This window comes from Bombus flavifrons, chromosome 18 (assembly GCF_040668555.2).
Source record: "Bombus flavifrons isolate JBK064 chromosome 18, iyBomFlav1_principal, whole genome shotgun sequence".
Lineage (NCBI taxonomy): Eukaryota > Metazoa > Arthropoda > Insecta > Hymenoptera > Apidae > Bombus > Bombus flavifrons.
In genome coordinates, this window is record NC_138459.1 from 5,679,085 (window position 1) to 5,704,298 (window position 25,214).

General features: G+C 35.0%; 2 long non-coding RNA genes and 1 other non-coding gene across 4 annotated transcripts in view; 2 read left to right on the forward strand and 1 right to left on the reverse strand.

The window, feature by feature from the left end:
* Positions 1-25,214, reverse strand: part of LOC138189136 (uncharacterized) — a 230,225-nt gene that overhangs the window by 16,523 nt on the left and 188,488 nt on the right. The window lies entirely within an intron of this gene.
* On the forward strand, positions 3,537-3,643 carry LOC138189195 (U6atac minor spliceosomal RNA). Its single transcript, XR_011175958.1, has one exon. It is a non-coding gene; the product is annotated as a U6atac minor spliceosomal RNA (small nuclear RNA).
* LOC138189132 (uncharacterized) lies at positions 15,626-18,031 on the forward strand. 2 transcript variants are annotated; one of them, XR_011175912.1, is made up of 4 exons: positions 15,626-16,158; positions 16,373-16,507; positions 17,637-17,790; positions 17,911-18,031. It is a non-coding gene; the product is annotated as an uncharacterized LOC138189132 (long non-coding RNA). The 2 variants fall into 2 exon arrangements; XR_011175911.1 differs by having other exon boundaries at positions 17,882-18,010.

A 25,214-nucleotide genomic window follows, 5' to 3' on the forward strand; every position in this document is an offset into this window, starting at 1 on the left:
TTAGAAACTGGCTAGACAACAGAAGCATTCACTTCAAAACAATCTTATACAGCTCCGAACTACCCTCTTACCCAAAAGGAGGCTCATACCTGGACATATGCTTAGCAGATGCACGACTAAAGTTTCAAGACCTACGCCCAAACAACACCCTAAAAACCTTATCCTATGACAGTGACCATAGCGCCCTAGTATTCCACATAAAAAAGGATACATCGGACCTCCTAACACTCGAAACACAGACCGAGGCACCCAGGTACAATTACAAAAAGACCGATTGGAAAAAATTCCAAAACATACTCGAACAGAACTGCGACCTAAAGATCTACAACAACGCCAATCTAACTAACAGTCAAATCGACTCATTCCTAGATGAAATAGAAAAACATACACAAATCGCTCTCCAAAAATCCGTGCCAATCGTAAAACAAGAAAATTCATGCGAGCCCTATATCAACAACAAAATAAAAGAACTACAACGAGACAAAAGCTACATACTCTCCAAAGTAAACAATATAAAATTCAACTATTCTTATGACAAAAGAGAAGAATTAGAATTTCTAAAGTACCTTCTATACGAAATAAAAACACAACTGAAACAAGAATTCGCAAGCTCCATAAACCATCACTGGACAAACAAAATAAAAAACATCTCCAAAAACGACACAGCCAACATGTTTCCACAAATAAATCAAATCTTCAGGCCAAAAGGACAAAACCCCATCCCACCTCTCAAATTGCCCCCAGAAAAAGCTTCCCTCATCCAAGAAGCAGGTTTAACGATACGCAACACCACCAGAGACACCGAGGGTAACTTCATAATAGCCAAATCAACAGAAAAACTAGACATTATCAGCACCCACTTTTCCAAAACACACACACAAAACGAACACATGGGCCGTGAACAACTAAACAGAATTATCACCGCCGAAACATACAAACTCAGAAACGAAATGGAACAAGACATAACGCTAAACAAAACAGTCAGCACATTCTCAAACGAAAACACCGCAGACAACCCCAAACAACCGGAACCAGAAATAAACTACTTCACAAACTACAATCAACTAAACAAAATCTTCTCCAAACTAAACAACAAAAAATCCTCCGGCTTCGACGGCATCCCAAACATCCTACTCAAGCACCTACCGTACAAAATAAAATGGTACTACACAGTACTCTTCAACAATGCACTAAACAACACATATTTCCCCAAAAAATGGAAAAAAGCCAAACTGATAGCGATAACAAAAAAAGATAAAGACGGCTCATCACCCGCAAACCTACGACCCATAAGTCTCCTCCCCAACATAAGCAAGGTATTTGAAATAACCATAAACAACCCCCTCACCTCCTTCTGCTCAAAAAATGACATAATCCCAGAAAATCAATTTGGCTTCCGACACAAACACTCCACAATTCACGCAATAAACAAACTTACGTCGGACATCTGCTGGGCGCTAAACGCAAAACAACGAGTAGCCGCCTGCCTAATAGACCTCGAAAAAGCTTTCGACACAGTCTGGATCCCAGGTCTCATATACAAATTAATCAAGAAAAATTTTCCCAAATACCTAATTAAAATAGTTTGGGACATGATCACAAGCAGAACATTCGTAATGACCGAAGGATCACACACATCCAGCAAAGAGTTCTCCATAAAAAACGGTCTGCAACAAGGCACAGTAAACTCCCCGCTACTTTTCAATATTTACAATAGTGAGTTACTAAACCTCTTTAATCTCAATACATCCACCCATAAACGCTCCATAGCCTTCACAGATGACCTAATCATCTACGTAACAGGCCACAAAACCAAGACAATAAAAACAGAATTACAAGAACTCTTTGAAAAAATTAACGATTATTACAACACATGGAAGCTAAAAATAAACACAAGCAAACGCGAAACCATACTGTTTAGACCCAAGTCAAGCAAAATCGGTCCAATAGAAAGGGAACACTGCAGAAAATTTCAGCTTAGGGAAAAAGCAAACGAAGGGGAGCTCATACCGCATAAAAACTGCGTTAAATACCTAGGTATAAACATAGACGATAAACTAAGCTACAAGCAGCACATTCAAATCCAACTCTCCAAAGCCAGTAAAGCATTCTGGAGAATAAAAAGATTATTTTACTCTAAATATCTCAACAGTCAAGTAAAAATACTGTGCTATCAAGCACTAATCAGACCTATTATAACATACGGCTGCCCAATCTGGTACAACATATCAGCCTCCCAAATGGAAAAAGTTCGCAGATTCGAAAGAAAATGCATCAGAGCTTGCCTGAATACTTACAGATCCGAACACAGCGGATTCAAAAAATATGTTAAAAACAAAACAATATACGACCTAGCCAACATTCACCGCATAGACTGTCACATATTAAAAGTAACAAGAAACCACTTCGCGCAAGCTGCAAAGATTCAAGAAAACAGCCTAATCTTCAGTTGCCTATTCCCAAATGACTCATATTACAAAAACTACATCCCCCCAGAAGCGTTCATATACCTAGACGAAAAAAACTACCTCCAAGATCAAAATAACATTCCAGTAATATACCACATAAAAAGAAAAATAGGAACCAAAACCATACTCTACGAAGAAAACTTAAACGGACAAACCGCAGACACTAGGTGGAGATACAACATGGCCCTCCCTCTGAAAGACGCTAAAGACAAACACAGAAAAAACACAAAGAAATATTGGTGGATTCCAAATCCATAATAAAACAAGAGAGAAAACCAGTAAACCGACAGAACACATCTCTGACACCGCATAACACAGGTGTAATTGTAAATAATCTGTAAATATTGTAAATAAACCTATTTGACATCCCCCTCCCCCGCCCCCTCCCTATTATCCCCCCCCCAAAGGCATACAGCGCCAAAATGTAAATTACCGAAGCGTCCTGTTTTGCGACCAAGTTTCAGGACAAAAAAAATCAAGCAAGAACAAAATTACATAAAAGCTCCGCTCCCCAGCGGCTTAAATCCAAAGAATAGATCTAAAATCACAAAAAATTGTAAAACACCGACACATAATATAGTATGGCTACGTCGTACCGTCGCGTATCGGTACTTTTGCCTAGCATACCATTACCAAAATTCACAGTTTATTATGAATACCAAAATGTAACGAAAATTGTATCCTTGGTTAAATAAACATCATTAAAAAAAAACGCTCGTTAAGGCCCAGAACTGAAGGCGACGCGTCGCGAGTTCGAATCCTCGGGAAAAGAGATTTCAATAAAGGGACGGAAAAACCAAAATTTCTCTTACAAGTATAATATATAACAGGCAAGCGGTCAGCCCCTTCCTTGCGTGCGTTGTTGGTACTTACTGAGAGTCTTGGTTATAGGTGCATGGCGTTAAGCACACCAGGGGCGCTCCGACGATCAACTCGCACTGGTCTTTTACCACCGTCCCGCCCGTGGAGGTTTTAGCCGGTAAGAATCCGGCACTACCTTCTGCCCGCCCCCACAGGGTGGTAAGGTGTCTATGAAGATTTCCTCCACGTAAAAAAAAAAATTTTTTTTTGTAGTTTGAAAGGACTGACATTTAACACTCCCGTAGACAAGGATAAAACACATATATAAATGGTAAGGCACTGTCGCCTTTCGGCGGCACTCATCAGATCTTTTTGGAGGGGTCGCGAAGTGCTTCCGCTATCCTTCCGTATAACGCAGGTGCTAATAATTTTTTCTCACTGGCGAATAATCTTTATCAAACTTTTTTTGTAGCAAGTGATCTTTACAGCTACATTCGTTTGAGCATTGCATTTCGAACAATATATTAGATGCGAATCTAGATGTTTGATTCATTGACATCATGTAATCAAAAACGAAATAGATAAAAAAATTTGATATACAACACAGTATTACTGAGTGAATTTACACTATTAATTACCAAATTCCAGACTTGAACAATATAATCATAGGCAAAACTTGGATACATACTGGTGGTTAGAAAGTGGAGCCTACTGGCATTCTGTATCAACTTCAGTAAACATATTTCTTTGAATGATGAAATTAAAAATGTTATACGAGTAGCGATAATACCGTAAGCAGTTTATAATGTAATTAGACATAATGTTACTTAGAAGCTTGTAAAAAGTTTCTATTTGTAAATTGGTTAGTTTATTATTTTGTTTTATTTTATTTATATCGTCATATATTACTTTATTTCCTTTTATTTTATTTTATATTTTTTTATCTCATTTATTTATTTTATTTCATCAATATAATTTTCGTATGTCCTAAGAAAGCATAAAATAATCAATGCAAATATTGTAATTATATATAAGAAATTATAATCCGTGAGTACTGTAATTTTAAAGCCATTGGTTTGGATTCATTATAACTAATATTTTATTGATCTGCGGCATTTCAGTCAATTTCATACCATTATGTAATTATTATTATTATATTATATTATTATATAGTTATTATTATTTTAAAACTGTTTTGTGAATAAACGCTAAAAAAGGAATACATTATACAGTTGTTTATCGAAATCATTGCAAAGTCACGTAGTATCTAAACACACGACGCAACACTGTAAACTCGTTTGTCGGAAAATAGCAACATTGTTGTTGTCACATGCTCAAGGAGGGCCACCTACTCAGAAGCAGTGATCAAGTAGCCCAAACATCCTGCATGCCACAGCTATCGAAATAATAACAAAACAGTATCTGAATAGCCGCCTCTGATATCATCCGACGATAACTCCTCCAAAGGGACTAAAACCTCCAAATAAAAACCCTTCTAAATTAGCGCTCGCACATTATTCTGCTGTAACAATTTGAACCGTTACTCTGCTGGATTTATACAATAAAAATTCCATCATTTTATACGAAGTTCAATTTCTTCACCTTATTCGTGAAACGTTGGAACTGCGACGCGAGAAGATCACCGGCGATCTATCGGTTTCGTGATTTCTTGTATCCTCGACGTGACACTGTCAATGCTATCAGCATAGTCATCTGTGTCATGTGTATCAACACAAGCGTCGGAAGCGTGTATCATCTCATGTTGCTATGTGAGTGGTGCAGACAGGCGATCAATGTTGTCCATACAATTCGGATTTAAGACTCAGACTGCGGATTTCAGACGCAGTACGGCTAAGGAAATTCCATCTTTTGACGATTGCCAGACATGTACTTACATACGTTTAAGGAGGCTTCAATATTTGAAAATTTTTGAAAATCAGTTGGAAGTAAAATTTTCAGAATTGAAAGACAGACGTGTGTTTATAATTTCCAAGATCAGAAAGTATTGATTTTTTATTCCGAACGAAATGTCATTTAGATATGTTAAACCTTACACATTAAAACTGCAAAGGAGCAACTCGATTACAAAAATAGTTTCTGAATTCCATTTTCATGAAAATGAGCAATATCAGCTATCCATAACCAGCTATCGACGAGACAAGCCAACTTTCTTTTTCCAGAAATTCTCTGCAAGCCACGGATAGGATAAAAACAAGAGTTGATGAACTTTTTTAGTTCATCGAGAAGGGGAATATATAATAATTTTAATCCTTTTTTGGTTTTTTGTTTCAGTCAAGAATTACGAGGTGGATCTTTCACGCCGATTGAAAACTGCAGCTCATGAAACATTTATTATTCAAGTTATACCACACCAGAATAATTTACTTATAATTCTCAAAGAGAATTGATTGTAAAATTTTTCCAAATAAAAAAAAAAAGAAAAATATTATCTTTTCGATACATATTCATACAATCTAACATGACATGACTATTATCTTCATTGTATATAATTTTCACAAATAGTTTGATATGATAATTTCATAGCAATAAATAAAAATGATAGAAATAAAAAATAAATAAAAATAAAAAATATAGATAAAAAATAGAATTTAGCTATTTAAAATACAGCTGAAATAATTTTTCTGTAGAGATGACAATTTTTTCCTACCTGTATCGAAGTGTAAGAAATTATGCAAATATGATTTTTCAAATTTTGATACTTACAGTGAAATGTATTTTATAATTAGAAATGAAGACAGAAACTATAAGTGGTGTTATTGTCATTATAAGCATCGTAATTGATATTATAATATGTATACGTGTGTATACTTACATACGTATATATGTATATATAAAGAATATATAAAGAATAGGTTGATTAAAATTTTGAACACAAATAGAAATTTAATGTTAATTATTCTCATTTTTTAAACTTTAACGCTCCGACTTTTAATTGAGAATATCGACCAACAACTCCAATTTATTCTCATCATGCTTCGACTTGCAAGTTTTTAACACTTTACCGACCGATCGCCGAATAATCGCTTTTTTGTCGCCGACGCTTAGCCTATTAATTGGCTATTACTATAATTAAAAGCTATTACTTATAATTCTCCATGAGAATTGGTTGTAAAATTCTTCCAACTAAAAAAAACAAAGGAAAAAAGTTTTTAAGTGTCAGATTTTAAAAATCGCACCGCACATAGGTGCTGCTTGAGAGGCACACTTGGAGCGTTAAATGTTAAGAGGAGATATAAATTTGTAAATTTATCAAATTCAAAAATATTATTCAGAAAAACTTCAATTACTTTGACATTTTTTAGGAAAGAAACACGTTTTGCAACACACGTTTAATTCTTTATTAGGTGTCAAACGGAAATGAAAAAGTTATCAATGAAACAATGAAAGCTTCCCATACTAAAAAGGAAAAGAGGAACAAAAGTAGATTTAGAGTGAAAACTAATATCAAGTTGTTAGAAGATCGGTAAACGTCAAACAGATGTATAACATTACAAAACCTCAATGAAGATAATTTTCAAAATCATTCTACTTTTATATCAAAAACTATACATTAAATGTAATGTAAATTAAATAAGACAAGGAATACAATAATAGTTAATAACAAATCTACTACAAGTTTTACCTGGAAAATGGAGAATCAATTTTCTACGTCCTAAATTACCGTTCCTCTCTAGTGATCTATTCTATTCAGCAAATGACTGTCGGTAAAACAAAACAAAAGTACAAAATGTCGGTTGGCGGGTAGTTTGAATTCTATAGAAATTACATAATATATGTCGGAGATGAAAGAACATCGGGATTTCCCGTCTGGAATGTTGGGAAAAACCTCAATACCCCAGTCCAGACTTTTACTATAGCTACACTTAAGTAATAAAAATAAGAAATAGTTTAATGTTCCAATCTGGCTTTATAACGATGGGTTCGGGCTCGAAGTGACATAACGGGTCACTGGACGTAGCCACGGTCACGGGAGAGACGTGTACCTGACAGAGGTATGGAATGATTATATGGCTCTCCTTAAAAACAGTGATTGACCCAAGAAGTGGGAAAAGGACTATATAAGGGCAGTTTCATTTGGACTACGAGTTAGTTAGTTAAGTTAGTCGTTAGTCGTTGAGCGAATTGTTGATTGAGTTATCAAGAGAGTTATCAGAATCGTGTATTACGTTATTCGTCATCCCGTGGACCGTGGATTCATTGTCATCAACATCTCGACTATCCTATCGCCACTATTACTTATAGCCTCTTGTATTGCCCACGTTTGTACCAATAAACATCAGCTATATCCGCGATGGTAAATCTTAATCCGACATATATATATATTAGAGAATTTATCATTTTAAATGATAAAACGATACTAGTCTTGTTAAAAGGGCCGTGCGAAGCTTAAATTATATGTATATATATAGGTTGTTGGACACTAGATATCATAACACTGATTAAGGGGGTATTCTGGTCTAGAAATTTGAAAAAATCGAAAACTTTTTTTTCATATTTCCGAAGTTTAGACTCAAGAATATGCCCTTAAAAGGATTTTTCGAAATTTCAATTATTTTATGAGTTACAGCCATTTTTGTGACGCAGCATCTGCTTCGGTCCGACCGGGACCAATGTGCAATAAACGGTAGACGCTGCCCGAGCACCTACGAATCAAAACTTTAAACGCGTTTTTCTCAAAACTACTTTTTTCGAGTTGGCCTGCACGACATCTCAAGTTCTAATGAACCGATTTATTTTAAATTTGGTCCGAATATTCCTTATATACTCCTCTATCGTCCGGACCACGTTCAGCTCAAAATCTTTAATATTACTATTTCTTAAACGTTCGCAATTGTCAAAAAAACGTGCGAAATAAGAAATTTTTTTCAAACGGTCGTCATTTTGTGAAAAAATGTTGTATTCACTTTTCCAAGGTTCAGACGATAGCAGCATCCATACTAATTAAGAATCCGTTCGCATTTTTTATCTCAGATGACCAGAAGGGTTGATATCATGCACACCACGACACCCCATTTTTTTGGCAGCACCCACTTTGCCAGCTCGTAACTTTTTAAATATTGAGTTTTTTATCACTGAATCTTTTAAGCAATCTCGAAATATCAATAAACAAATGCTAAAAAGAAAGATAGCAAAAATATTTTTTGTTCCGCTTGTACAGAGCTTCAAAAATCGCCCGAAATTCATGCCTCTAGACCAGAATACCCCCTTAAGTTAGAAAAATTTACCAAATGTGTAGCTGGACAAATTGTAAAGTACAAATTAAATAATAATAAAAAAAAAAAACACTTTCTTCTACCAACAAAGCAGAAATATTAGTATATCTATAAATCATATTTGTTATAATACATGAAATTTTTGTAAATCACCTTTCTAGATATTTTTTGCTGTAAAACCATTTACAAACTCAGAGGTCAATGAAATGATCCGCGGGGATCATCCACCTCGTAATTCTTGACCGTAACAGAAAACCAAAAAAAGAATAAATTATTATATATTTTTCTAATAATCAAAATCTAAATCTTGAGGTTAAAATCTTCTATTACAAATTATTAATTAGACCTATTTATAACTTATGCTAATCCCATATGTTATAAAATCTCTGCCAGTGCGATGGAAAACGCAAGGCTAGGCATCTTGAAAATAAGAGCATTAGAAGAGACAGGAATTCTTTTAGAACAGCCATCTCTTACTAAAAGAATTATAATAGCAGCAGAAATATATTATTAAGAGCTTCATAATAGATTTAATAATAATGATTTAATTAAGGGAATTATTTACCTTTATCCCATGTATCTTGAGAGGGCTATGAAAAATGTACATCTCCTTCAAGAAGCTAATTAGAATACTTCCTATGATATGCATTGCCACATTAAGAAGCAAATACTTTCCAATCAGCTAGAAGCTCGGCGGGGCAGCCAGCTACGCTCGTTAAGGTCCAGAATTGAAGACGACGCGTCGCGAGTTCGAATCCTCGGCATTTCAGAACAGAGAATAAAAAAAGGAACGGAAAAACCAAGATTTCTCTTCACGACAGGCAAGCGGCCAGTCCCTCCCTTGCTTGAGCTGTGGGTGTACTTTCAGGGAGTGCGCTTGGTAAAGGTGTTTGGTGATAAGCACCAAGGGGCCCGAGGACCACATCGTGCACACTGGTCTCTACCGTCGTCCTGCCCGTGGAGGTTTTAGCCGGTAAGAATCCGGCACTACCTTCTACCCGTCTGCGCAAGGGTAGTAAGGTGTCTATGAAGATTTCCTCCACGTAAAAAAAAAAAAAAAAAATTTTTTTGTAGTACGAAAGGAGACACGTCCCGTAGACAAGGATGGAACACATATATAAATGGTTAGGTGAGATTATTTTCAATCAAAAATGAATTTTTGATCAATATCCAAACGTGTTATGTTGTATACCAATTGTATAAATAACAAGAAAGGATTAGTATATCCTTTTAAGCTTTGCACGCTGCACAAAAATACAGAACACATTTACTCGCAATATATTCTAATAGAGTTTCATTCGCTTGAAAAGAAACAAAAGATTTTGTCGACATTTCTTAAACATGATCGAAATTGATTGCAATATACTTGCGTCTGCAGTTTGCTACAGGAACAGACGATTGTCAGACATGTACTTACATACGTTTAAGGCGGATCGTATCGTTGTGCCTTGGAGTGACAACGTTGTTTTACTTTGCTAGGTCTAAAGGTAAACAAACTCCGAACAAAACATTATTGCTCTTATTTCTAATCGTCATCCGGAGTTACATTTGAACTTTTTATAATATCATCAGTCGATACGAATAGACGAACGTCCTCTCTACGACGATCATTATAACGAATCATTATAACGAGTCATACTGTGGAATAGCAAGCGTAGAGTTGAACGGTAGCATTGAGCGAACGACGATTACAATCGGCATACGCCATCTTTGTACTTGTATTGAAAGTGATTTTAATATACACTGACTATTACAAGTTTATCACTCGTCTCTTTAATAAACCAACCAAGACGTAGAATAAACCACCTCAGCTCGTAATTTTTGGAATAAGATACGAGATGTTCCACATAATTCATACATTCCTTGTGTTTGTTTTCAAACTGAACAGTATCTAGAAGTTATCTGCAAATCCGGATATATTCCATCTGAAGCATTTATTTTCTGAGATTCCTTAGATTTATAGAAGAGCGTAAGAAATATTTACCGATTATGCGTATCACTGTACGACAAATGTTTGTTATATACTTATAAGAATTATTGTGCCGATTTAAAATATTCATAACCAAGGTTATATATGTCGGAGATGGAAGGACATCGGAACCTTTCTTTAGAATGTTCGGAAAAACCCAATTCAGATGTTTACGACATCCACATTTTAGCAATAAGGGAAGAAATAGTTATGCGGGCACTTAATGTTTATGACGATGGGTTTGGGCTCGAGGTGACATAATGAGTCACCGAACGTATCAACGGTCACGGGAGGGACGTGTAATAACGGAAGTAGAAAATAGTTGTGCAGTTCTCCTCAACAACAGAGATTGACCCAAGGAGTGGGAAAAGGACTATATAAGGGCAGTTTTATTTGGATTACGAGTTAGTTAATAAGTCGTTGGGCGAGTTGCTGATTGAGTTATCCGAATCGTTTATTCGTTGGCGCTCGTCATCCCATGGACCGTGGATTCGTTGTCGAACCTGAATTCGTTTTCATCGGCATCGCGATCATCCTATCGCCGCTATTACTTGTAGTCTCTTGTAGTACCCACGTTTGTGCCGGTAAACATCGGCTATATCCGCGATGGTAAACTTGAGTGAAGGTTCATCGAACGCCCAAAATTCCAACCTTAATCCGACAAATATATATAAAATCATACCTCAAAATTCAACAAATTCGTTCCTTTCTTTCCCTTCGAAAAAAAAATCACAAAAAGAGGCTGTTTTAGAACATTCTAATTCGGAACACTCCCTTAATCGTTTTATTTACTTATCATATCGTGTTCCACTGCTTTCTGGGGGTTAAAATGGTAATAGATCATTTCATTGACCTCTGAGTTTGTAAATGGTTTTACAGGAAAAGATATCTAGAAAGGTGATTTACAAAAATTTCATGTATTATCACAAATATGATTTATAGATATACAAATATTCTACCTCGTTGGCAGAAGAAAGTGTTTCTTTTTTTATTATTATTTAATTTTTACTTTAGAATTTGTCCAGCTACACATTTGGTAAATTTTTCTAGCTTAATTGCTAAATAACATTTGGATGGCTACGCCCAGCGGGATACCATCTTCGAGTTTGACTTCGAGTTTATTTCTTTAGTGAGGTCAATGGGATGTTTCCTTTTTCTTCTTCTACCTATGAGAGTTTTGCTCGCATCGGCAGTCAGTTGGTTTGGATGTGTTGTCGTTTTTCCTTTGTATTTTTCTGCGTAGCTGTCGATTTCAATAGAAGAAAGTGACTTTGAATACTTCGGCTAATGCACAGCTAAGTTAGCTTTATCTGTGTGGGGTATCGTGTCCTCCTTGCGACAAATGGATTGCAGAAATAATTTACGATGAACAAGTGAATTTCTTGAATATCTACCAAAGAGAATAGTTACAGTCTATTGTAAGAGACAAGTCTCCTAGATGCTTCTGGAAACAGTTGTTTTTGAATTTCCGAAGGATTGTTGTCACTTTTCTCGTTGCTTTGTTTAACCTACGTTTCCTCTTGCTTCTCGATTGCTTTGCGATATTCTTCTGAGCTTATGTCTTTCTGTAATTTTCCTTTTTATGGAATCCGGATAGTCCTGTTTGCTTACGGACTCTTCATCAGGTGTAGTAGAACGGATCGCATTTATTATGTTGCTATTCAAATATTCCATACCTGCGTCAAAATCTTCGTTTGTTCGTAGCGGCACTGAAGTCGATCTTGAGATGTTTAAAGCTTCCCGACAGCACTGATAATTTGTGAGGTCGTTGTGAGTAGTTCTATTTGGTTTTCAATAATTTTTGAATTACTTGTTGCTACAAGTGAGTGATCAGAAGAGAGTTCCAGAAAAGAACCGACTTGGGTATATCTTGCAAAGATGTTTTAATATTTATATGATTTAATATCGAATATAATGATAAAGAGATCAATCAACACAGTATTATATCGTAGATTATTTGGATTACTACACATGCTATATTTCTTATTATTTCAATCTCTTGGCATTTCATTTTTCTCTTTACTTCTCATATTTCTCTCTAATTTACTTTACTTCTCTAACTTATAATTTCTCATTTTATCGAAGAACTTTCAGATATGTGAATATACACACATTTTGTCGCTCAGGTAGGTTGCGCAGCTTATTGCTGAATGTACATGAAACAAATATAGACATCCCATAAAATGATTCGCTTAACTATTACCCTATACGAGCAAATATTATTATAAATAATATTTATTTTTATATGCATATATTTGTCAGGGTACAATGGAAATTAGGCTTAGGGGCGTGAAGCGAATCTTCGTTTGGATTACACATTGTCGTTATGCAATAGAGAAGACATTGACTAGTGCAAATACGATTATTATAGAATTGGACAAATAACCGTGGTAATTAGATACTCGAGAAGCTAATGACAATGATCCTAGGTTCAATAACGAATCCGCGGTCAACGGGATGATAGATGCACATGCTCGCAAAATCTAAGTCGGACTCTTTGTTAAAACGTGGAATATCGTGGAATAACGTGGAAGCGGAGTGCCCAATGAATCATCAATATCCTAACGGTGTTCCGACGAATGTTCGAGAGGAGGGCGTGCGTGGCAACAGTCGCGGACGCCTAACAAACGCGTGGATAGTGGGGATATTGAGAGGTGACAAAGGAGAAAGAAACAGATCCAATCGAAAGTCAAATTGTAAAAGTTTCAGTCTTGGAAAGTCACGGCTGGAGTTCAGAAGTAAATCGTGATTAGTGTAAACCAAGTGTTAAAACATAAATTCTCTTTTTATTTTGTTTATATTTTATTTTTCTTTTCACCCTCGATTTCCTTTTTTTTTATTTTACGTGACATGACTATGGCCGTGGACGGTTGCGGAACATGTATGTGGTGAGGTTATGAGAAAAGACAAAGGGATGCTTAAGGGAGAAAGACGAATTAACAGGTCGTCGTCAGTTGAGAAGTGTGTTGTCAGCGTTGTCGAAGTAGGTGAATAAAGAGGGTTGGAACCGTTGTAACGAGAATAATGACTGACGAATGGTGACTGCGTGCATATAGACTACCGGAGCATCATACTTGATTTTGTGTTGGCGTGAACGATATTGAAACAAATCATACCGTTACCAAACCTACTAGCACTATACTTTCCCACAGATATGATTCAAAAAATAAGATCAGTGGTAATACCTACTTACTTGTGAACATGTAACGTCGATTAGTTCAGTTTTCAAAGTGTCTTTATTTATGCTAAAGTCAGATATGTAATAGATCGAGCCTGTCAATGCGGCCCTGATTCAATCTCTGGGTCATGATGAGAGGATTCTTATACGCCATAATTTTGGCATACCGGTGTTTAAGAATGTCGCGGCTAAAAAACTGCTCTCATCCGTAAAACAAATATCTTGAAGACAGTGTGGATTGTGTTTTACTTTCCTTAACGTCCAGCAACAAAATTTTCATCGAATGAAGTAATCTACCGTACAAAGTTCTTGCATTATATGAACCATATAAAAACATAGACCTTCTTCACGTATTATTTTTCTTGCTGCTTCTTGTGTAATTCCTATTCGACAAGCTATTCTTCGCAAATACATCAATAGATATATACGTGCACTGCACAAACGACATTTGCTCCTTCTTACGTCAATGTACACAACGAGCGACGAGTGGAAATCAACCTAACCCCAATCGACGATCTGAAACTTTTATTTCACGCTGTGATCTTCCATTAGGTCTTGAACAAAGGACAATTCCCAGCACTCTTTCTAAACTTTACTACTTATTATTATATTCATAATATTATTAATTTTGTATTAATACAATAATACTATCGTATCATTATTATATTATTTATTTATTTTTGTGCTTGTATTGTCTTTTATTTGTAATATATTATCGCAATATAATAACAAAATTAGTTTAAGAGCTAATAGAACCTTAAAAATTTTTTTCAAATGAACGGGTCATTTGCAAACCATGATTCCTTTGAGACATTTGTTCCTAGTGATAAGTACTATATGATGCAGTAAAAAAATTTGATCTTGAAAATTATGCTCAAAAGAAGTTTTGCGAATCATTTTTTTAGCAGATCTCCGCAGATTTGAAAATGTAGAATCACATCCTCCTCCCAAAAGCAATGACAAATAATTTTTTGATACCTTGTACATTATATTCTGCTTATATGTAAATATATGTGACTGTGAATTGCAGACACGGACGTATGTGTTTACTTCTTAGTTTTTATTTGAAAGGAACTGTTAAGGTAAAGAGAGGATTCGGAAAGACAAATAGTTTACTTTATTTCACACACAACAGCTATACAATATATTACACTCTGAAGATCTCGATAACCCTCTTGCACGCACGCTTGTTGTCAACCGACTCTTCCAGATACTTGTAATAGCTTCAAACGGTCCTTTGTCTCAACTCACACCAGGACGTCCTCTAACGCTTGCACACACATTCACATGTACAGTGTAAATGTATCATCTCCCTAACAGGAACTTCACATATGTTGGTCGTTGCACTCGGTTCGCGAACTCTGCGAGCTCATAAAAATCTATTCCAACCCAATGTTCCATATGCGAGCGAAGCGGCTTCTCTAACTTTCGACCAAAAAAACTTTTCTAAAAATTTCTTGTTCGCTCGCATATGAAATTGGTATTAGGTTGGACTACCTTTTTTACGAGCGAGTAGAACGAGTAACGAGAACAGTGTTTCTCTACTATACGTAAATACATACTATACATTGTTTTTTATGAATATTTCTTTATTGATAATTTCTTAAGGAATAACGGGCGATGGCTAAAATCTTCTAGAAATTGCTCAAGAAAATGTCCTTGACAACATATGTCAATGTGAACATTATTAGCAAATGTTCTGACGGATCATATCCCTTTTAACACTTGTTAAAATATGGAAGAGAGAATTATTTTTTAATTAGCATTATTTAAAGAATTGAAAGAAGGGTAAGTATGAGAGAGAAAGCAGAATGTGACTTTTATTGATATAACTGTTTTACTATACTAACAATAAGAGGAAAATTGAACAAAACAAAAGCTAATTAATTACATATATATGTATGCTCAGATTTCAGAGCTTAGTTTTAGGAGTAATATATTGTATTTCCCACATTATTTTCATTAATATTCTCCTTAAGATCATTAATAACATTCAATTTTAATTTTATCAAAGCAAAATAAATATTCTTGCTTAATTAAAACTCTACTTCTAAAAAAATAAAACTTTTCTATTTGTGCAAAATTGTATGGAATAAAAGTTTCAATAAATACACTTCGTTTTGTAACTGTTTTCTTCAAACAGAAAAGGTAACGGCCAAAAAATTATTGTTATTCCACAACTAACTGAAAATTTTCACAGTTTCATTCGATCGTTGGACCGATTACACGTACGGTGATTTTTCAAATTCGGAATCAGTTACAGACCTGACTGAAGAGTTAAGCCCTGCGATGTGTAGTTGGTCCAGGGACAGTGTGGCAAATCTATTCGTTCAACACTGATTGGTTCCGCCATTTATAAAGGAGCTTCCTGCAACAGTTATGTATAGATTGGTATAGATATGAATGTATAAAGTATACATTTACAAAGTTGTCTGTAAACAAGGTGTGTTAATATTTACCGCGTGTTAGAGTGTATATAACGACGGAAATAAAGAATAATAAGAAAAAGTACGATATTATTAAGAGGCGCAATTATTAATAGGTATAAATAATAGTTGAATAACCTTTTCATAAGATTGCTAAAGATAACCTCAAAAGAAAATACAACTTTTTTGCAAAGTTTAACAATAAATTATATTACAATTTTAAATTAACATCAAATTTTGAGCTGCACACATCTTAGTAATTAAATCTATACGGTGTTATGCGTTTTTATTTTAAGGTGATTTATACTTCGTGTTTATTACAAGTTTTTGAAATCATCATAGAGAACATACAGAATTAGCATTTAAGTTTGGAACGTTACTTCAAATGCCTTATTACTCAGCCAAGGGATGCAGAAACAAGTCAAAGAGTGGTAAGAAAATGTATTATCTTCCAAACGATCCTAAACGAAGAGAGTAATTGTGAATTAACTGCGTAACTCTTGGTGGAAAATAGAATGTAATTGAATATAAATCCAATTTTTTAATATATTATGTTTAACAAAGTACTTGCATTACATTATTCCAGTCATACAGTATTTTAAAAAAATATATGTCGGAGATGAAAGGAAAGCCGAAGTCGTTCCTTGGAAATTTTGGGAACATCCTCTAGTACTCTAGCCTAGATTTTATCATAGCTGTAAATGTTCGAGATTTGTGATAGCGAGATTGGGTTCGAGGTGACAATTGGTCGCCGAACGTAGCCACGGTTACGGGATGGACGTTTTGCCTAACGGAGGTCTGGAGTGGTTGTATGGGTTTGCCGAGAAATGTGGTTGTGGCGGCATGCGACCTCGGGAGCGAGCCTAGCTTCATGTGATGTTGCCTCGGAGGTGCTGATACAATGGGATATACATTGTATTAATAATCAAACTCCAGGCAGAAACTGCCTAGCAACGGCGTTTGGAACCTTCTCGATGCTTCCAAACGAGTATAGAAAACAAATGCAAGCGTACAGCGAGAAAAATCTCCACGAGGCTGGCATTCTTGCGATTGCCCTGGAGAGTGACACATCGAGCATTTTCAACAATCGTATTTCTGTGCCTAAGATCAGTTTACGCTAGTAGAGAGTTATCCCGTTGACCGTGGATTCGTTTGAACTAAAAAATAGTGTTAATAGAGTTCATTAAATTTATTATTCGTAAATCATACTATTCATTAATCTTACTGTTCGCTAAACTTATTATTCATTAGCCTTATTATTTGTTAGACTTATTATTTGTTCAACTTATTATTTCACTAACTTTATTATTCGTTAAGCTTATTATTCACTAGACTTATTATTTGTTAATCTTTGTAGTAGAGTTGTATATACGTGTAAATATAATCTCAGCTGTGTAAAACAATTCACTAATTCACATGAAGAGTTGTTACGCGCTCAAAATACTAACCTTAACCCGACATATATAATCAGCATAAAAAATTTATTTAAGTTTCATTAATAAAATTAGACACTAATGACTTTACGCTTTTAATTTCGCTAATATGCCACACTGTCCCTAGGTCATAGTTGTACACACAGGTCTGTTAACTGCTGTAAAGGAGATGAGGTTCTTAATGTCGTAAGATGTACTTCACAAATCGGCCACCATTGAACACTGCGATCGAGTAGCTAGGATTTTGTGTTTGACGCCATTCTTCGGTGAAAACACGAAAGGTAAAGAATATAAACTAAAGCAGTAAACTTATTCAATAACTAATACTATATTATCTATTTATTGTAATTTCTCACCATTTATTTCAAGCAGATACATCGACAATACCCCATTTAGTACAGAAAACATTGTTTAAATGAATATTAATTATGAACCATCATTAAACATGCATTATTATTACCAACAAAAAAGTTTAACAAGACTATAATTTACAAATGAAATATGTACACATATCTTTAATGCTTTTATATTTGACACATATATTGGAAAGTAAGTTTGTTTTTAGTTTTTTCTTAATTCATTAAAAAATTGTGTAACTATTAACTCTACCTATAATATACGTAAACAGTGTCATATTTAGAATATTAACCATGATTAAAAATTTTCAATGTTATTAAATTTTTTATTGAGCAAGTTAAATTATAATCTAATTATAGAGTTTACAAAGGATTTTAAAAATGAAAAAATATTTATTTTATATAACATTTATTAGACATTAGTTAGATACAAAATAAGAATAATATAATCATAATAATCATATATGTAAGACAAAAGTTGATCTCTATGATCATTAACATGGTGTTGCTTTTTCCTCACACCCTCCTGCTACTCGCTTCGAAGCAGAACATACAGCAACTAGATATTACGGAAGCAGATCCAACACCAAACAATACAATACGTATAGAACACTAATCATGGAAACATCAACACCTTTGGCAGCCGAAGTTATTCACAAGTAACTAACCAACTGCCACCTTTAACATCAACATAGCCAAATCCATCAGGAACACGCTCAAGCAGTCACCGTTACAATACAAACTAATGGCAATTACTTTCAGATGTCAGCAGTATATGTACCACTGCGAACAGGCACTACATTGACAGAAATTATAGAAGCAGAAATAGAAAAATAGAAATAGATATATAGAATAGATATATAGAAATAGAAATAGAAATAGAGAAATAGAAATAGAAAGCAAATAGAAAGTAAAATAAAAGGTCATAATAATAACGAATTCTCAAAATTCATAGATTCACTCTCTGCGTATGAGAAAATGCCAACTATATTCTATGGAAAGCCACGAACAAAATGAAGAAGTTAATAAAACTAATCCCAGTAATCAGAAAAGCAGACAACACATGAGCCAGAAGCAACGGAAAGGAGGCTGAAGAATTTTCCAATCATCTTTGTTGAAGTTATCTGTTCGAGGCACGTGTGATGAATGTGTAACAGAAATATATTTGAGTATAAGTGTAACTGTAAGTATAAGTATAAATATAAGTATAAGAACAGGGTATACTAAAGCAGATCCACACTCTGGCAGCGTTACATTACAACAGGGGCTTCGAAGCCATGAGTTTATGGGTATTTATATAATTACGAAAGCTGGCCCGTCTATATATATACCCGTCTGCATCATCTGTGCATGGCATATTCCTAGAAAAGGCTATGAGGCTGGGAGGCTAATCAAATTTATTTAGAGCTAAACAATATTCAATGCCTTCGAGGATTAAGAAAACTAAGCACTAGAGAAGATGTAGTTTTTCTAGAAGTGAGCATCGCTACAGCAAAAGCAAGTAACAAAACCATTTATTTCAGCCAACGCTCAAACCGCGTTGAGTGCACTCGTTCTCGTTACCGATAAGTCCTGTTTTGCGACCAAGTTTCAGGACAAAAAAAATCAAGCAAGAACAAAATTACATAAAAGCTCCGCCCCCCAGCGGCTTAAATCCAAAGAATAGACCTAAAATCACAAAAAATTGTAAAACACCGACACATAATATAGTATGGCTACGTCGTACCGTCGCGTATCGGTACTTTTGCCTAGCACACCATTACCAAAATTCACAGTTTATTATGAATAACAAAATGTAACGAAAATTGTATCCTTGGTTAAATAAACATCATAAAAAAAAAAAAAAGCACTCGTTCTCGTCCGATCTCGAAAGTTAAGCAACGCTGGGCACGGATAGTACTTAGATGGGTGACCGCTTGGGAACTCCGTGTGGTGTTGGCTTTTTTATTTTTCCAATCTTTTTAACTTTCCTTAACAATATATTTTCAATAATCTATAATTGAAGCGTCGAAAAAAATTAATGGTTTAGTATTACACTATTACCATACATTATATCATTCTTATTTTTACACTCTTTTATATGTTTCTAAATGTTCTTTCTTTTGTACATCAAAAGCTGTGGAGGTTTATCTCGGAATAGAGAGTGAAAATTCGTGGATGAATGTATAATAGAAATATATTTAAGTAAGCATAAGTACAAGTACAGTGTATGCTAATCTAGATTCGCACGTTGGCAGCGTTATTTTACTATGGAGCTTCGAAGCCATGTGCCTGTGTGTATTTATACAATTATGAGAAACTGGCCTGTTTACACTACACTGCACCATCAGTGCATAGCATGTTTCTAAAAAAGCCTGTGAGGCTCAGATTCAAATTGATTTAGAGCTAAATACTCAATAGCTTCGAGGTCTAAGAAAACTAAATGCTAGAGAAGATGTAGTTTTCCTAGAAGTGAGTATTACTTCAACACCCTCCCTGAAACTCGAAATCTTTACAATTACTTTTTAATATCATTTTTGTATTTTTGTATTTGTTATCAATATCACTACTATATCATTTTGTATTTGTAGCTTTATTTATGTAGTATATTTCACCTTTGTTTCTTTAATTGGCGTTATTTGTTGTTGCATCTTGGCACTTTTACCATGCGACAGTGTTCGTTAACGTTTTAACCTCCTAAATTCACTATTTATCGCACTTGCACTGGAGCACAGTTACTCGCGTCTGTTTACCTGGACTGCTCGGGCAGAATTGTCATTACAAAGCAGTTGTCTATATTCTTACAAACATGAAGGCCCGTTTTCTATTCTGCCCGATAATTTTCATTTTTAACGTGTCGAACATTTTCTTCTACATCATATTTCAAAATTCCTTAACGATCACCTTTTACAAATTGACGGCTAGTACCCGATTTTGGATCATGTGTTGTATATACATGGAACATAACGGTAAGGAACAAAGAAAGCATTTGAAATACAACAAGATATTAAAATTAGAGATTAATTACACTCTCGTAGCGGTGCCTGGATCCGCTTGGACTAATTTGCAAACGGTGGAAGTTGTATATGTTAGAGCGATAAGAAGCCGAACGTATCTCTGAGCGACAGATGTAACGTCAGTATACAATTTAATCTCAGAATGTCATGTTCGAACGAAATCCATCTCCAATGCAGCTAATCGAAATATGCATCTAAGCGAAACTTTCGGGGTTATTTTCATGTTCGGTATCATTTTGATAAAAAGAATCAAGACAATCAACTAAAACAACGTTTTGTCGATGAAATAAAAGATGTAGGTGTTACGTTCTATTTAGGTGTCAACGAGAAGGTAGCGTTAATTGACGTTTAATGCAGCTGGCAATAAGCTCCACTTTCGGCTAACCTGCTATGTGTGGGAATACTGGCACGGAAGAGGATTATAGTTGTTAAAAGTAAATTATCAGTATGTAATGATTTATTCAAATCTTACTTGATTCCGATATTGACAATTGATTGCCAGATAGACGGATATAAAATTCTTGGATTGACAAAATGGTAATTATTCGGTTGACGAACGGTAACTAATTAATATGCTCGATAAACGAACGATAATTATTATTACTCGATAGACGAACGTTTATTGTATATTAATCGATAAACGAAGGCTAATTATTATTCTTACTCGATAAACAAACGGTAAATATTCTTACTCGATTAACGAACGGTAAATATTCTCATTACTGACTTCTCCGAGTCGCTACATATATATCCGTCGGAGATGAATCAATTCTCACTGAGAATTATAAGTAATAGCTGTTAATTATAGTAACAGCCGATTAATAGACTATCAGTCGGTAAGCGTCGGCGACAAAAAACGATTATTCGGCTATCGGTCGGTAAAGTGTCAAAAACTTGCAAGTCGAAGCATGATGAGAATAAATTGGAGTTGTTGGTCGATATTCTCAATTAAAAGTCGGAGCATTAAAGTTTAAAAAATGAGAATAATTGTTCGAGATTTGTGATATCAAGATTGGGTTCGAGGCGACAATTGGTCGCCGAACGTAGCCACGGTCACGGGATGGATGTTTTATCTAACGGAGGTCTGGAGTGGTTGTATGTGTTTTCCGAGAAATGTGGTTGTGGCGGCATGCGACCTCGAGAGCGGGCCTAGCCACGTGTGATGTTGCCTCGGAGGTGCCGATGCAATGGGACATACATTGTATTAGTAATCAAAACTCCAGGCAGAAACTGCCTAGCAACGGCGTTTGGAACCTTCTCGATGCTTCCAAACGGGTATAGAAAACAAAATGCAATCGTACAGGGAGAAAAATCTCCACGAGACTGGCATTCGTCTTGTGACTGCTTTAGAGAGTGACACGTCGTGTTTCTGTGCTTAAGATCAGTCTACGCTTAGTAAGGAGTCATCCCGTTGATCGTGGATTCGTTTGAATTCAAAATTATTGTTTATAACGATTATTAACTTATTGTTTGTAAACCATATTATTCATTGAACTTACTATCCGTTAAACGTATTATTCATTAGCTTTATTATCTGTTAGACTTACTAACCGTTCAACTTATTATCCACTAACTTTACTATTTGTTTAATTTATTATTCGTTCAATATATTTTTCGCTAACTTCATTATTTGCTAAGTTTATTATTCTCTAGACTTATTATTTGTTAATCTTTGTAATAGACTTGTGTATACGTAAAAATATAATCTTAGTTGTGTTAAACAATGGATAACTCACGTGAAGAATTGTCACGCGCCCAAAATTCCAATCTCACCCCGACATATATATGTAGTAACTTATGGATCTTAGAGTAAAGACAAGTAATGATGATTTAATTAAGGTTTATTGTAGTTTAATAAGCGATACTCAATAACAAAAACCGATTACAATATCGTTTTACGCATTATTATCACACACACCTTCACTTCCCGATTCACACTCCGTGACCTCTCAACTCACACTGCACTTCACCACTCGCATTCTGGCCGTTCCAGCATCCCTTTGTCTTTTCCTAGGCCCACCACACGCGTGTTCTGCAGACGCTCGTGGCCAGGCTCACGTAGGCCTTTTCTAGGAAACTATGCGCTTGAAAAGACCGGTGACACATTTACGGACCCGACGGCGCCCCGGCTCTCGCGACATTGTTCATGGTTAACTCGATGTTTATTAGGCCCTTTTTCCGATACTACATATATATCAATCATAATATCAATTACGATGCTTATAATGACAATAATACCACTTATAGTTTCTGTCTTCATGTCTAGTTATAACATACATTTTACTGTAAGTGTCAAACATTGAAATATCATATTTACATAATTTCTTACACTTCGATACAGGTAAGAAAAAATTGTCATCTCTACAGAAAAATTATTTCAGCTGTATTTTAAATAGCTAAATTCCATTTTTGATCTATATTTTTTATTTCTATCATTTTTGTTTATTGCAATGAAATTATCATATCAAACTATTTGTGAAAATTATATACAATGAAGATAATAGTATACACGACGAAATAGAAAATTTTGTTTCAAATTTATCATCCTGTCATGTTAGATTGTATGAATATGTATCGAAAAGATAACATTTTTTTTCTATTTGGAAGAATTTTACAATCAATTCTCCTTGAGAATTATATGTAAATTATTCTGGTGTGGTATAACTTGAATAATAAATGATTATCGTATGTTTGATTCCCGTTGAATCTAATGCTTAATTCTAGAAAAGATAACATTTATGTGGATTAATTATTTTTCAATACGTACACTATGAATATCGGTGCAAAATTTTTCATGATTTTCTATGAATTAACATATTTTGAAATCTATCGGAATTAACTAAATATTTCCGCTTCTTTCGTAGATTCTGTAGATGTATTAAGGGGGTGTCCTGAATTAGAACGTTCTACAACAGCGTCTTTTTCTGATTTTTTTTGGAAGGGAAAGAAAGAAACGAATTTGTTGAATTTTGAGGTATGATTTTATATATATTTAACGAATACAAACAAATTTTGTTTAAAGTAAAAAGAAAAATTATAACAGATTTCTAAGCCTATTTCATGTGCTGCAGGATTCAATCGGCGGGGAAGATCCACCTCGTAATTCTTGACCGTAACAGAAAACCAAAAAAGGAATAAATCATTATATATTTTTCTAAGAATCTAAATCTAAATCTTGAGGTTAAAATCTTCTGTTACAAATTATTAATTAGACCTATTTATAACTTATGCTAATCCCATATGTTATAAAATCTCTGCCAGTGCGATGGAAAACGCAAGGCTAGGCATCTTGAAAATAAGAGCATTAGAAGAGGCAGGAATTCTTTTAGGACAGTCTTCTCTTACTACAAGAATTATAATAGCAGCAAAAATGTATTATTAAAAGCTTCATAATAGATTTAATACTAATGATTTAATTAAAGGAATTATTTACCTTTACCCCTTGTATTTTGAGAGGGCTATGAAAAACGTGCATCTCCTTCAACAGGCTAATTAGAATACTTCCTATATGCATTGCCACATAGAGAATCAAATACTTTCCAATCAGCTATAACCTCGGCGGGGCAGCCAGCTACGCTCGTTAAGGTCCAGACTTGAAGACGTCGCGTCACGAGTTCGAATCCTCGGTATTCCAGAGGAGAAAAATAAAAAGGAACGGAAAAACCAAGATTTCTCTGCACGACAGGCAAGCGGCCAGTCCCTCCCTTGCTTGAGCTGTGGGTGTACTTTCAGGGAGTGCGCTTGGTAAAGGTGTTTGGTGATAAGCACCAAGGGGCCCGAGGACCACACTCGTGCACACTGGTCTACCGTCGTCCCGCCCGTGGAGGTTTTAGCCGGTAAGAATCCGGCACTACCTTCTACCCGTCTGCGCAAGGGTAGTAAGGTGTCTATGAAGATTTCCTCCACGTAAAAAAAAAAAAAAAAAAATTTTTTTGTAGTACGAAAGGAGACACGTCCCGTAGACAAGGATGGAACACATATATAAATGGTTGGGTGAGATTATTTTCAATCAAAAATGAATTTTTGATCAATATCCAAACGTGTTATGTTGTATACCAATTGTATAAATAACAAGAAAGGATTAGTATATCCTTTTAAACTTTGCACGCTGCACAAAAATACAGAACACATTTACTCGCAATATATTCTAATAGAGTTTCATTCGCTTGAAAAGAAACAAAAGATTTTGTCGACATTTCTTAAACATGATCGAAATTGATTGCAATATACTTGCGTCTGCAGTTTGCTACAGGAACAGACGATTGTCAGACATGTACTTACATACGTTTAAGGCGGATCGTATCGTTGTGCCTTGGAGTGACAACGCTGTTTTACTTTGCTAGGTCTAAAGGT